The sequence below is a fragment of the Euprymna scolopes genome, chromosome 42 (genome assembly GCF_053919585.1).
Source record: "Euprymna scolopes isolate OS-2025 chromosome 42, ASM5391958v1, whole genome shotgun sequence".
NCBI lineage: Eukaryota > Metazoa > Mollusca > Cephalopoda > Sepiida > Sepiolidae > Euprymna > Euprymna scolopes.
This window is the reverse complement of record NC_136523.1, coordinates 15,855,179-15,870,178: the sequence shown is the minus strand read 5'-3', so window position 1 is coordinate 15,870,178 and position 15,000 is coordinate 15,855,179. Positions and strand designations below refer to the sequence as shown.

At 36.4% G+C, this 15,000-nt stretch overlaps 1 protein-coding gene across 7 annotated transcripts in view; it reads right to left on the bottom strand.

Annotated features, from left to right (window-relative positions):
* The window catches only part of LOC145266937 (alpha-1,3-mannosyl-glycoprotein 2-beta-N-acetylglucosaminyltransferase-like), a 471,814-nt gene that overhangs the window by 208,721 nt on the left and 248,093 nt on the right, over nt 1-15,000 (bottom strand). The window contains exon 3 of one of the 7 annotated variants that reach the window (XM_080122745.1): nt 11,823-11,908. The exons of the other annotated variants lie outside the window; for them this stretch is intronic. The gene's annotated coding sequence lies outside the window, so the exon portion shown is untranslated. The remainder of the gene's footprint in view (nt 1-11,822; nt 11,909-15,000) is intronic. 7 annotated transcript variants of the gene reach the window in all.

Here is a 15,000-nt window from a genome sequence, read left to right as displayed (position 1 = left end):
TATTTAATTTCCATTTTGTTTTGATCTATCCCCCCAACACACACACAAACCTCCAAACACCCAGGCAACACCAGGCACCCCCGCTAGTCTTCTATAATATAAATCTCAACTGTCTGTTAGTGTGTGTGTGTGTGTGTGTGTATGTTTGTATGTCTCGCTAAAACTTTTGACACACACAAACAACACTGACAAAATTGATATCATTTGAAAGCTCAGTCAATTGGCCAAAACATTCATTCTTTCATCTTTAACTGGGCCATTTCTTACAAGGAGGGGTTACTTTTTTCGTCAACATTTATGCAAAGTAATCATATGCCTCGCAATGACTAGCCTTATTTTAAACGATGCCAACTTTGTTTGTCGTGGTGGGCGCGGCGACTAAACCATTCACTTTTTTTTTTTAACTTCTTTTCCTCTTAGCGTTACAGGTTCGAGCCTGCCTGCTTACTACTTTTTTTTTTTTAACACTCACACGAGTACTCATTGGTCAATACACTTATCATAAAACATCTCCACATCTGAGCAACACCGGGTATCCCCGCTAGTTTAAAATATATATTTTTTTAATCTTTGTAAAAAAAAAAAAAAAAAAAAAATGAAAAACCGCGAAAACCGGACCCCCCCCTTTTTTCAAAAAGTGGTTCAGTTAACCATCACAGATTATTAATCTTTCTTTCTAATTTTCACATATTACGCATCCGAGACATTGCTCTTTCAGATGGTTTTAGTTTCGACCCTGTTGGATGCGGCAGACAAAAGTTTTTAACTAACACACACACACACACACACGCACGCACGCATGACTTTCCTTTAATCAAACTCATTAAAAATATTTGGTAAAAGTGAATTTCAGATACTATTATTAAATTCGCATAAAACCATAAAAAGCGAATTGGGGGAGTAAAACACATTAACAGATCCAAAGTCTTGAATAAAATCATAAAAAAACTTGGTTATTATTTTCATATTTTATTATTAGATTCAATGTACAACAGTAACACATTACGTCAAGCATTGACGGCTATTTTTTTTTTTTTTTAATATTTTCTTTCATTAGAATTGCATAAAACCATAAAAGGCTTTATTTTTTGGTAAAACCCATTATTAGGTAATGTCACTAAATAGAGTTTGTGGATGATATGAGAAAATTAGTTTGTGTAAGCGTTAAAAATGTTTCTTATCTCCAAACATTATTACATAAGGAGTCATTTCGAGTAAAAAGTCAATTTATTTTACACATCGAAACTCGAGAAATGCACGATTAAAACGTGTAAACACATAATCGTGAAATAATCAAGATGGCTGCCACCCGCAATTTCAAAAAAATTTCGATGAAAAGTAAAAAGGGTAAGCAAGATTCTTCAGGTCTGCCCACGTTTTTTCCAACTGAAAAGTAATGCGCGTACATGTTACAAAGCACCCCCTCCTCCTCGTGTTAAGAATGGTGGACACCACTGACATTTATTAAGTAACTAGCATGGATACCAGTCACTGCCCGGGTCGACATGAAATTCCGTTTGGACACACCTCCTATACTAAGGATATTGAGAACTTTCATCGTGGGCAACGTCGATAGCCCTACAACAATTTTGAAACTAAAAGAACAGATAAAAACACAAAAATGTAATCACTCTCTCCCGTCCAAAATAAAGATGTAAAACCTCGCCACCAGATTATTTTAGCAAAAGGAATATGAAGAGAAGAAGCTATTCTCTAGATATTAAGCACTTTTTGTTTCCCGTGTGCAGAAAAAAACCCCAAAAAAACTCCTCTCCCTAGAAAAAAAAAAAAAATAAATAAAAACTTTTCTTTCAATCCAAATAGCAGCGAGTGCCCGTGCGACTGAGAAAAAAAAATGAAAAAAATGAAAATTTAGCCGCGGCGGCCAGGCTCGAACATGAAACGCGAAAGAGAGGAAGAAGGCAAAAAGTTATGGGCATACACGTTTGCCAACATGGCCACAAGTGCTTATGACGTCATGACGTTGCAAAATAGGCTTTTTAAACAGTTTTGGTTCATCACACGTGTGTCACTTGCGAAAATAGTGATGCAAAAACCGCACCCCTCCTTCCAAAAAGTAGTCGAGCTAACCACAGCAAAATTAATCTTTTTTTTTTTTTTTCCCCTAATTTTCACATAGCATGCATCGGAGACATTGCTCTTATAGATGGTACCGGTTGCGACCCGGTTGGATGCGGTGGACTAAAGTTTATTTTTTTTTACATGGGTGTCACCACTTATCAAGGCCCAGAGGCCACTCAGGGATAAAGGTTAATAGGTATACATTAGTCATTGTGATTTTAGCATAGTAAACAGTGGGAATTTTGTAACTTGGATTACTTAGGGGGACGATTCAATTAGTACTTGTTCACATTGGACTTTTTCTTCTTTTTTTTTTTTTTCATAGGTATCAACACATTATCAAGGCCAAGAGGCCACTCAAGGATAAGGGTTAAAGAGTGTACAGTAGAAATTGGACAATATAATAATAATTAGTAATGAAAATTTGTTAAATTTGATAACTTATATGGAACGGCTCATCAAGAACTTATTTACGTTAGACTTGAAGACAACCATATTGTAGTCAGCCGGAAAGCAACATACAAACACACATACACATGACTTTCCTTTATATAATAGAAGATGCATTGGAGAAAAATTTCTTAATATCCAGAAAACTATTGCCTGTGAAAAATTTAAATGTGATATTCGTTTTCAGCATAACCGAAAACCTAACAGATGAGTGTTAAGGTGGAAAGAAAGTAGACATTTAATCAGATTTATTTTTTTTTGTAATGTCACTAAAGTTTCACTCGCAAGTTTTTCATGTTTAATAATTAACTCTATTGAAATGATTTGTTTGAACCAACATTGAGATGTAATGTTATCCAACACAGTGTAACCTCAGTTGCAAAGTAGACAAAGAATAGGAAAGAACTTCAACTCGCTTATTTTGTGTTGCACAACAGCATTTATTTCCTCTTTTGCCGCGAAACACGATTTCTTATTACGGCTGTGAAGTCGCATACTCTTGAACGTCATCGTTTTCTCTAACATGCCCTTTCTCCTTTTTATAGTCTTTTTCTTTACCAGTGATATCATTTCGCATGCATGCGCATCTATGCTCTGTTACAGAGAGAAAGAGAAAGAAAGGGGAGAGAGATAGGAAAGAGGAGAGAGAGGAGGGTGGATAGAAAGAGAAATAGAGAGGAGGAGGGAGATAAATACAAGAGGAGGAGGGAAGAGGAGGGGAAGAGGAGAGAAAGACGAGGGGAAGAGGAGGGAAAGAGGAGGGAAGAGGAGAGAAAGAGGAGGGAAGAGAAGAGAAAGAGGAGGGAAGAGGAGAGAAAGAGGAGGGAAGGGGAGAGAAAGAGGAGGGAAGGGGAGAGAAAGAGGAGGGAAGGGGAGAGAAAGAGACGAGGAGAGAGAGAGAAAGAGACGAGGAGAGAGAGAGAAAGAGACGAGGAGAGAGAGAGAAAGAGACGAGGAGAGAGAGAGAGAAAGAGACGAGGAGAGAGAGAGAGAAAGAGACGAGGAGAGAGAGAGAGAAAGAGAAAGAGACGAGGAGAGAGAGAGATAAAGAGACGAGGAGAGAGAGAGAGAAAGAGACGAGGAGAGAGAGAGAGAAAGAGACGAGGAGAGAGAGAGAGAGAGAAAGAGACGAGGAGAGAGAGAGAGAGAAAGAGACGAGGAGAGAGAGAGAGAGAAAGAGACGAGGAGAGAGAGAGAGAGAAAGAGACGAGGAGAGAGAGAGAGAGAAAGAGACGAGGAGAGAGAGAAAGAGACGAGGAGAGAGAGAGAGAAAGAGACGAGGAGAGAGAAAGAGACGAGGAGAGAGAAAGAGACGAGGAGAGAGAGAGAAAAAGAGACGAGGAGAGAGAGAGAGAGAAAGAGACGAGGAGAGAGAGAGAGAAAGAGACGAGGAGAGAGAGAGAGAAAGAGACGAGGAGAGAGAGAGAGAAAGAGACGAGGAGAGAGAGAGAGAAAGAGACGAGGAGAGAGAGAGAGAAAGAGACGAGGAGAGAGAGAGAGAGAAAGAGACGAGGAGAGAGAGAGAGAGAAAGAGACGAGGAGAGAGAGAGAGAGAAAGAGACGAGGAGAGAGAGAGAGAGAAAGAGACGAGGAGAGAGAGAAAGAGACGAGGAGAGAGAGAGAGAGAAAGAGACGAGGAGAGAGAGAGAAAGAGACGAGGAGAGAGAGAGAGAAAGAGACGAGGAGAGAGAGAGAGAAAGAGACGAGGAGAGAGAGAGAGAAAGAGACGAGGAGAGAGAGAGAAAGAGACGAGGAGAGAGAGAGAAAGAGACGAGGAGAGAGAGAGAAAGAGACGAGGAGAGAGAGAGAAAGAGACGAGGAGAGAGAGAGAAAGAGACGAGGAGAGAGAGAGAAAGAGACGAGGAGAGAGAGAGAAAGAGACGAGGAGAGAGAGAGAAAGAGACGAGGAGAGAGAGAGAAAGAGACGAGGAGAGAGAGAGAGAGAAAGAGACGAGGAGAGAGAGAGAGAGAAAGAGACGAGGAGAGAGAGAGAAAGAGACGAGGAGAGAGAGAGAAAGAGACGAGGAGAGAGAGAGAAAGAGACGAGGAGAGAGAGAGAGAAAGAGACGAGGAGAGAGAGAGAGAAAGAGACGAGGAGAGAGAGAGAGAAAGAGACGAGGAGAGAGAGAGAGAAAGAGACGAGGAGAGAGAGAGAGAAAGAGACGAGGAGAGAGAGAGAGAAAGAGACGAGGAGAGAGAGAGAGAAAGAGACGAGGAGAGAGAGAGAGAAAGAGACGAGGAGAGAGAGAGAGAGAAAGAGACGAGGAGAGAGAGAGAGAAAGAGACGAGGAGAGAGAGAGAAAGAGACGAGGAGAGAGAGAGAGAAAGAGACGAGGAGAGAGAGAGAGAGAAAGAGACGAGGAGAGAGAGAGAGAAAGAGACGAGGAGAGAGAGAGAGAAAGAGACGAGGAGAGAGAGAGAGAAAGAGACGAGGAGAGAGAGAGAGAAAGAGACGAGGAGAGAGAGAAAGAGACGAGGAGAGAGAGAAAGAGACGAGGAGAGAGAGAAAGAGACGAGGAGAGAGAGAAAGAGACGAGGAGAGAGAGAAAGAGACGAGGAGAGAGAGAGAGAAAGAGACGAGGAGAGAGAGAGAGAAAGAGACGAGGAGAGAGAGAGAGAAAGAGACGAGGAGAGAGAGAGAGAAAGAGACGAGGAGAGAGAGAGAGAAAGAGACGAGGAGAGAGAGAGAGAAAGAGACGAGGAGAGAGAGGGAGAAAGAGACGAGGAGAGAGAGAGAGAAAGAGACGAGGAGAGAGAGAGAGAAAGAGACGAGGAGAGAGAGAGAGAAAGAGACGAGGAGAGAGAGAGAGAAAGAGACGAGGAGAGAGAGAGAGAAAGAGACGAGGAGAGAGAGAGAGAAAGAGACGAGGAGAGAGAGAGAGAAAGAGACGAGGAGAGAGAGAGAAAGAGACGAGGAGAGAGAGAGAAAGAGACGAGGAGAGAGAGAGAAAGAGACGAGGAGAGAGAGAGAAAGAGACGAGGAGAGAGAGAGAGAAAGAGACGAGGAGAGAGAGAGAGAAAGAGACGAGGAGAGAGAGAGAAAGAGACGAGGAGAGAGAGAGAAAGAGACGAGGAGAGATGAGAGAAAGAGACGAGGAGAGATGAGAGAAAGAGACGAGGAGAGAGAGAGAAAGAGACGAGGAGAGAGAGAGAAAGAGACGAGGAGAGAGAGAGAAAGAGACGAGGAGAGAGAGAGAAAGAGACGAGGAGAGAGAGAGAAAGAGACGAGGAGAGAGAGAGAAAGAGACGAGGAGAGAGAGAGAAAGAGACGAGGAGAGAGAGAGAAAGAGACGAGGAGAGAGAGAGAAAGAGACGAGGAGAGAGAGAGAAAGAGACGAGGAGAGAGAGAGAAAGAGACTAGGAGAGAGAGAGAAAGAGACGAGGAGAGAGAGAGAGAAAGAGACGAGGAGAGAGAGAGAAAGAGACGAGGAGAGAGAGAGAAAGAGACGAGGAGAGAGAGAGAAAGAGACGAGGAGAGAGAGAGAAAGAGACGAGGAGAGAGAGAGAAAGAGACGAGGAGAGAGAGAGAAAGAGACGAGGAGAGAGAGAGAAAGAGACGAGGAGAGAGAGAGAAAGAGACGAGGAGAGAGAGAGAAAGAGACGAGGAGAGAGAGAGAAAGAGACGAGGAGAGAGAGAGAAAGAGACGAGGAGAGAGAGAGAAAGAGACGAGGAGAGAGAGAGAAAGAGACGAGGAGAGAGAGAAAGAGACGAGGAGAGAGAGAAAGAGACGAGGAGAGAGAGAAAGAGACGAGGAGAGAGAGAAAGAGACGAGGAGAGAGAGAAAGAGACGAGGAGAGAGAGAAAGAGACGAGGAGAGAGAGAAAGAGACGAGGAGAGAGAGAAAGAGACGAGGAGAGAGAGAAAGAGACGAGGAGAGAGAGAAAGAGACGAGGAGAGAGAGAAAGAGACGAGGAGAGAGAGAAAGAGACGAGGAGAGAGAGAAAGAGACGAGGAGAGAGAGAAAGAGACGAGGAGAGAGAGAAAGAGACGAGGAGAGAGAGAAAGAGACGAGGAGAGAGAGAAAGAGACGAGGAGAGAGAGAAAGAGACGAGGAGAGAGAGAAAGAGACGAGGAGAGAGAGACAGAGACGAGGAGAGAGAGACAGAGACGAGGAGAGAGAGAAAGAGGCGGGGAGAGAGAGAAAGAGACGGGGAGAGAGAGAAAGAGACGGGGAGAGAGAGAAAGAGACGGGGAGAGAGAGAAAGAGACGGGGAGAGAGAGAAAGAGACGGGGAGAGAGAGAAAGAGACGGGGAGAGAGAGAAAGAGACGGGGAGAGAGAGAAAGAGACGGGGAGAGAGAGAAAGAGACGGGGAGAGAGAGAAAGAGACGGGGAGAGAGAGAAAAAGACGGGGAGAGAGAGAAAGAGACGGGGAGAGAGAGAAAGAGACGATGAGAGAGAGCAAGAGACGAGAAGGGAGAGAAAGAGACGAGGAGAGAGAGAAAGAGACGAGGAGAGAGAGAAAGAGACGAGGAGAGAGAGAAAGAGACGAGGAGAGAGAGAAAGAGACGAGGAGAGAGAGAAAGAGGCGAGGAGAGAGAGAAAGAGACGAGGAGAGAGAGAAAGAGACGAGGAGAGAGAGAAAGAGACGAGGAGAGAGAGAAAGAGACGAGGAGAGAGAGAAAGAGACGAGGAGAGAGAGAAAGAGACGAGGAGAGAGAGAAAGAGACGAGGAGAGAGAGAAAGAGACGAGGAGAGAGAAAGAGACGAGGAGAGAGAGAAAGAGACGAGGAGAGAGAGAAAGAGACGAGGAGAGAGAGAAAGAGACGAGGAGAGAGAAAGAGATGAAGAGAGAAATAAAGAGATGAAGAGAGAGATAAAGAGATGAAGAGAGAGATAAAGAGATGAAGAGAGAGATAAAGAGATGAAGAGAGAGATAAAGAGGAGAGAGAGAGAGAGGAGAAGAAAAGAAAGAGTGGAGGAGAAAAGAGAGAGCGCGAAACAGACAGACAGACAAAGTGTGGTATGTGTGTGCAATCCGGTACCGTTGAAATAAGCATTAACAGTCCATATAAGCTGATTATTCCAGGAAGACTTATATGACAATGTCCTGGAGGCAAAGACCAGTTTTTACGTCGGAAAAAACAAGAGCACTTGGAAATTTTGAAGTGCAAAGAAATATTATTCGTCAAGGTTGGAAACAAGAACGGATAATACCAAGATGCGTCCATTTAAATTTAACGAGTAAAATTATACTTCAAACTGAAATCCGACATACCAAGCAGGTTGGAATTATTTAAAAAAAAAAAAAAAAGTGGAGACCTCTGTCAAAAGTAACAGACAAAAAAATAATATGCTCTGCCAGTGTTCACACTAATATTTATTTAAAAAAAAAAAATCACAGAATTACGTCAGTAATTTAATTTTTTTGTATGTAAACTACGAGCTGGTGTGACGCCTCCTTATGAGAGGGTAGGGGGCGAATGAAGTAATCTCAAGTATAAATGCTCCATACCCTTATCGCCCCACTCCTCTCATATATATATATATATATATATATATATATATATATATATATATATATATGTATAAACAGGGCTCTATGGACAAATTTGACCTTTGACAACTAAATATTTTCATTTACTAACCAAATAGAAAAATTACTAGCCAAACCCACGTGATGTTTGGAATATGACATCTTCCTTCTGTAATGATTATGTATATAATAAAGTTTTTCTGTATTTTCTTTAATAAGTGTAATTCTACATATACAATAAATTTTATGTTGATACTTGAAGGTATAAACATTCTGATTTCCTTGGATGCTTTTTTTAACAGCCTTCGTTAAAAAAAAAAAAAAAAAAAAAAAAAGAGTATATTGTTCTATTAAACTTTTGTTTTAATAATTTAATTTTGTTCGTTCTATATATAAAAAACGAATTGAAAAGATATTTTTCACTCAGTAGTGAGCTTTGGAAGATTGTCAGTGAAAGAAATGCAATCGTCAAAAGATAAGCGTTTCATTATTTCTAGTCGCCACTTTGAAAAATCACTTGCAAATGTGAGTTTCACTCGCAATGCAGAGTCCTGATATATATAATATATATATGATATATATATAATATATATATATATAATATATATATGATATATATATATAATATATATATAATATATATGATATATATATAATATATAATCTTCTCTATATCTTCTCTTCTCTTCTCTCTATATAAATAAAATGAACTCATTTTTTCCCCTCCGACTTTGACGTTTATAGGACTGCACCTGTATACATTTGGTGCAGCCGTATCATTCACAAACTGAATCACGAAATCTGCCGTATGTTATAGGGTTATTACATATCAAGGATCTCGCTGATCACAGTTTCCTATATTCTGTCTGGTGAGAGTCCACTGTAAAAATCGCTTACATTTAATGGAAGTAGTAAAGTAAACTCTCTGTAACAAATTCATCCTACCACTGCCACTCACTTACACCGTACCAGAACGTTCACAGGAGACATTTAAAACCGATCACCGGTTAGAATTTATCTAAAACCTGGACTGGACTTACACTGAAACGAACCATTCTTTCTTTGCCATTGGTTAGCATAAAACATAAACACAATTTATAAAGCATTTATTATAATAAAATTAGATTCAAACAGAACACAATCCGTTACCTGGAATTGAATTCACAATTACATTACTTCGATTTCGTTATAACCCGCGTGGTTAAAGTTTAATGAAAACCTGATTTGACATTTACGTGAAACGCACCAAACTTACTTACTTACACAAACACAACTTCCGTTTCGCTCTTTCCTTACGTGCTTTTTTGCTTTCTTTCTTTCTTACCTTTCGTTGTCTTTTTGCTTTATGGGTGATGGTGGTGGGGGTACTTCCCTATCTTTATCTTTCCTTTCGGTCTTTCCTTCTTTCTTTCTTTTCTCTCCATTTTCTGCTCTTTCCATTGTTAAAACGAAACGAAACAACCGGATATTCCAGGTTTTACTTACACTCTATCACTCTACGACTATTACTTGTGTATCCAACTCTATTTGTGCCAGTAAAAAAAAATAGCATTTATTGCTTTTGGTAATAATTATTAATTGCTTATTTCTTTTGTTTTTCACCCTTTTTTTAGACTAACCATTCTTTAATCTCACTATAAAATCGATTTTTCGAACTACATTTTAGGTGGGGGGGGGGGGCATTCCAGCCTCCGAAGGGGGTTTGTATTACTGTACACATAGATTCGAAAAAGTTGTCAAAAAAAAAAAAAAAAAAAAATACATAACAAATAAATGTTCTCAAAGCCAAGATCAGTTACTTTTCTGCAAAACTGGATATCTTTTTCGTGTTTTTATTCAATGTAACATATTTATTCGGCTCGAAAACCATACAGTGTTTACCGATGTATTCGAAAATTATGAAAGGCGTCTCACACCCTCTTTAACACCGTAAGTATAGAAAAAGGTGTTATAAATAAAAAAATATACAAAATACTATAAAAAACACGCCGAATATATGTCAACCTATGTCGCATTAACATGTATTGATCGAGTTTTTAACAGTATTTCATTAGGTTTTTTTATTTATAACATCTTTTCCCAATTCAATGTAACATGTTTATTCAGCTCGAAAACCATACAGTGTTTACCGATGTATTGGAACATTCAAGATGGCGTCTGATTCTCTCTTTAACACGGTAAGTGTGGGAAAAGATGTTATAAATTTTGTATAGTTTTTTTTTTTATTTATAACACCTTCTTCCATACTTACGGTGTTAATGAGGGTGTGAGACGCCATCTTGAATTTTCGAATACATCGGTAAACACTGTATGGTTTTCGAGCTGAATAAATATGTTACATTGAATAAAAACACGAAAAATATATCCAGTTTGGTAGAAAAGTAACTTATCTTGCCTTTGATAACATTTATTGTTTATATATTTGTTTTTGTTTTTTTTCACAACTTTTTCGAATCTATGTGTACAGTAATACAAACACCCATTTTGTGTTTTATATAGATAAAGTACAATTGTTGAATGTTACTGTTTTGATTATATTCGTTGGGGGGGGGACAATTACATAATCAAGAAAGATTAAAATGAAGCGAAATTTAAGTTTCCGTTCCATTTTTACAACAACCGTAAAACAGTGCATACTCAGCAAGTTTTATCGTATTTTATTTATTTTTTTTCATAATTAATGATGGAAGTATTTTTCTGTTTATTTTCTTAACATCTGTTAAAAAAAAATAATTTGTACATTCTCTTGAAAAAAAAAACCAAACTTTTCTCTACTTTCACATGTGTTCCATTTTAACAAACTGAGCCACAGCAACGCGTGGCCGGGTACATATATAATATATATATGATATATATATAATATATAATATATATAATATATATATAATATATTTAATATATATAATATATATATATAATATATATAATATATATATGATATATATAATATATATATAATATATTTAATATATATAATATATATATGATATATATAATATATATAATATATATATAATATATATATGATATATATAATATATATAATATATATATGATATATATAATATATATAATATATATATGATATATATATAATATATAATATATATAATATATATTATATATAATATATATTATATATTATATATATTATATATAATATATATAATATATATATGATATATATAATATATTATATATATTATATATAATATATATATGATATATATAATATATTATATATATTATATATAATATATATAATATATATATGATATATATAATATATATTATATTATATAATATATATATTATATTATATAATATATATATTATATTATATATTATATATTATATATATATTATATATATTATATATATATTATATATATTATATATATATTATATATATTATATATATATTATATATATATTATATATATTATATATATATTATATATATTATATATATATTATATATATTATATATATTATATATATATTATATATATATTATATATATTATATATATATTATATATATTATATATATATTATATATATTATATATATTATATATATTATATATATATATTATATATATATTATATATATATTATATATCTCTATATATATAAATGTAAATGTTGGTTTGTTCTAAACGAATAAAACCATATTTCTACGTTACCAATTTATTTGAAATTTTCAGACAACCCATTTTTAGAGTCGAGGTATGTTTTTATGTTCTTAAATTAAATTTACCTCGCGAATTATTAAAATTAAAATATTAAATAAAATAAACATATTTTTTTTACCGTTACTGCGAATCTGTTCTGTTGATAAAACTGAACTTCCGGTTCGATTAATTTCACAGCCACGAATTGACGAAAGATTTAATTTTCTGTTTAGTAAGTAAAAAAAAACAAAAAAAAAACATAATTCATTTGTTTATCTTCCATATTTTTTAATTTACACATTTTTTCTTTATCATATGAGGCCAAAAAATAGTTTGTCGCTTGCTTTTTTAGTTTTTTGGAATAAAAAAAAAACACGATTTAAAAAAATAGCGCGGATCACTCTCTGCATTAGCACCGAAAAATGTTACTAAACATTTATTAATAATTTCTCACTTTTACAAACATTTGATTTTAAATTTCTTTTTAAATGACGACTTTTATCGACTTTTTTTTTTATAATATCCCCCCCAATGGTGTTTATTAGCCCTCCCCCCCCTCCAAAAGTGATGTTTATTCCGGAAGCTGTTCTTAAGATTTGGAGGGGGGGGGGGGTGATTCCAAGTGGACCTAAGCTAAAAAAAAAAAAAAAGAAAGTTTTTTTATGCGCACATAAGCAACAATTTTTTTATTAACTTTTTTTTTTTTACTTTTTTATTTAAAAATTAGTAAATTTTAATTGTAGTGTCTACCCCGGAACTAATTTTGACAGTGACATTGAACATTCACCGTTTCCGGAGAGCTCCAAGAAAAAGACAAAAAAAAATTTGAGGAGTCTATTCACGCCGCTCTTACCCGAACGAATTTTCTAAAGAAAATTAATTTATCGTTTCATCCCAACTTATCGCCAAAAACATTTGACCAGTCGGGAAGGATTTCTTCTTCTTTATTTTCGGACTAAAAATAACACGAGTGTGATACACCAGGGAAAATAAATTCACACCTATTATAACAAGCTAAGTCTGATTATTTGTTTTTAATTAAATTTTCGGGTTTGTATTACTGTACACATAGATTCGAAAAAGTTGTCAAAAAACAAATATATAACAAACTAGCGGGGGTACCCGGCGTTGCCCGAGTGTTTGTTTCCGGGACGGGGGGGGGGAGTTTTAAAAAATGTTATGGTAGGTAAGTAGGAAGGATCAAACCTGGAGTCATGAGTAAAAGTAGGAAAATAAAGTGTGAAAAAAACAAAAAAAAAAACATCTGCAACGTTAACAGTTCGGCCACCAAGAAAAGTCCATTCCAGTTGTTTAAAAAAAAAAAAAAAAAAAAAAACGACTACGGTAGGTCGGCGGGAACGTGAAAATATAATGTGAATTGTCCAGCACGCTAACCACTACGCCACAGAGCACTGCAGCTTAGTTTAGTGATTTTAAATAACTTCACATGAAAGAACTACGAAGCCAAACCGGTGTTCTCTTCTCAACTGTTCCTTGTGAACGATCCCCAAACGGTGTTAAGTGGTGGCAGGGGGAGGAGGAATTTATTAGAGAGAAAATATTTTACCACTTCCATTGATCTTAACCGATTTTGGCCGTGACTTCTCAGCAGAAAAAGTATAGAAATCTAAGATTATCGAGGAATTTGAGAAATAATAAGCCTATAACACACCTCAGATATTGTTCTGCCGTTTGTGCATATTATATTTGCATGAAATATCTTGATTTTTAATCCTATTAAGGTCAAAATCCGACGGGAAAAAATGAGTTCATTTTATTTATATAGAGAAGAGATAAATGTTATCAAAGGCAAGAGAAGTTACTTTTCTACCTAACTGGATATATTTTTTGTGTTTTTATTCAATGTAACATATTTATTCAGCTCGAAAAACATACAGTGTTTACCGATGTATTCAAAAATTCAAGATGGCGTCTCACACCCTCTTTAACACCGTAAGTATGGGAAAAGGTGTTATAAATAAAAAACTATACAAAATACTATTAAAAACCCGCCGAATATATGTCAACATATGTCATGGTAACATATATTGAGCGAGTTTTTAACAGTATTTTATCTGGTTTTTTATTTATAACATCTTTTCCCAAACTTACCGTGTTAAAGAGAGAATAAGACGCCATCTTGAATGTTCCATTTATTTGTTATATAATTGTTTTTTGACAACTTTTCCGATTCTATGTGTACAGTAATACAAACCCGTTTTTCTTTTATTAATTTGTTAAATGAAAGTACAGATAACCCGGTCGGTTTCTAATGTGATGAAAATCTAGCCCCCCCCCCAAAAAAAAAGGGGTACTCTGGATAATAACAAAACATTAAAATTGCCTCAGTCTCGAAAGATTTCTTCTCTACTGAACGAGGAAACAAACGGTGAAGTGTAGTTCACCTTCTGTTTCTCTCTCCCTCTCTCTTCCTCTCTTAATATCTCTCTCTATCCATCTCTCCCTTTCCCTCTCTCAATCTATATTTCTCTCTATATCACCCTCTCCATCTCTCTTTGAGCCCCTTTCTCTAACTCCCTCTATCTCTCTCCTTTCCTCTGTCTCATCCCTCTCTGTTTCTAACTCTCCCCCTCTCTCTATTTATCTATCAATCCCTATATCTCTCTATCTCCTTCTCTTTCTCTATTTTCCTCTCACTTTCTCTTTTCTATCTATATATCTTCCTCTCTATCTGTCCATCTCTAATCCCTCATCCTATTTTAGTCTCCTAAATTAATTACAGTGAATAAGGCATTGTCAAAACATGGATAAATCCTATTTACCTAATTTACTGACTGTGAGAATAGAAGTTATTTGGAAATTACTGCTACCTTGAACAGCACCAGAAGTAACTGGTAAAACCTTTCTAATTAAATTGATTTTGGCAGCCAACTCAAAATATGCATGTCCAGTTGCCGACTGTTCGATCCGCACAAAAAGTTTTGCATCACTTGTGGAAAATTGGGTACGAAAAAGTGCCAGCTGATCAGAGTTAAGGGCAAAATTCTTTGACTTTTAACTTCTGTAATTTCTGTAATTTTATTTCATCAAAAGAATAGTTAGTTTAAAATGTTTTGCAGATATTCAAATTATAAGAATTCCATTTGACTGAGTGGATGAGCTATTCTTGCAGGTCAATATAAAGATGCCCATGAACTTAACGCTATTATTCAATGTAAAATTCCAAGTGAGGTAGTCAAATACAAATCCATCGACACTGTTGTGAAAGCAGATAAAGTGGTTAATTATCAAACAGCTATATTTGCCAGGGATGCCACCGCATGTATTGCAACTGAAATTTGGTGTACTAATTATCA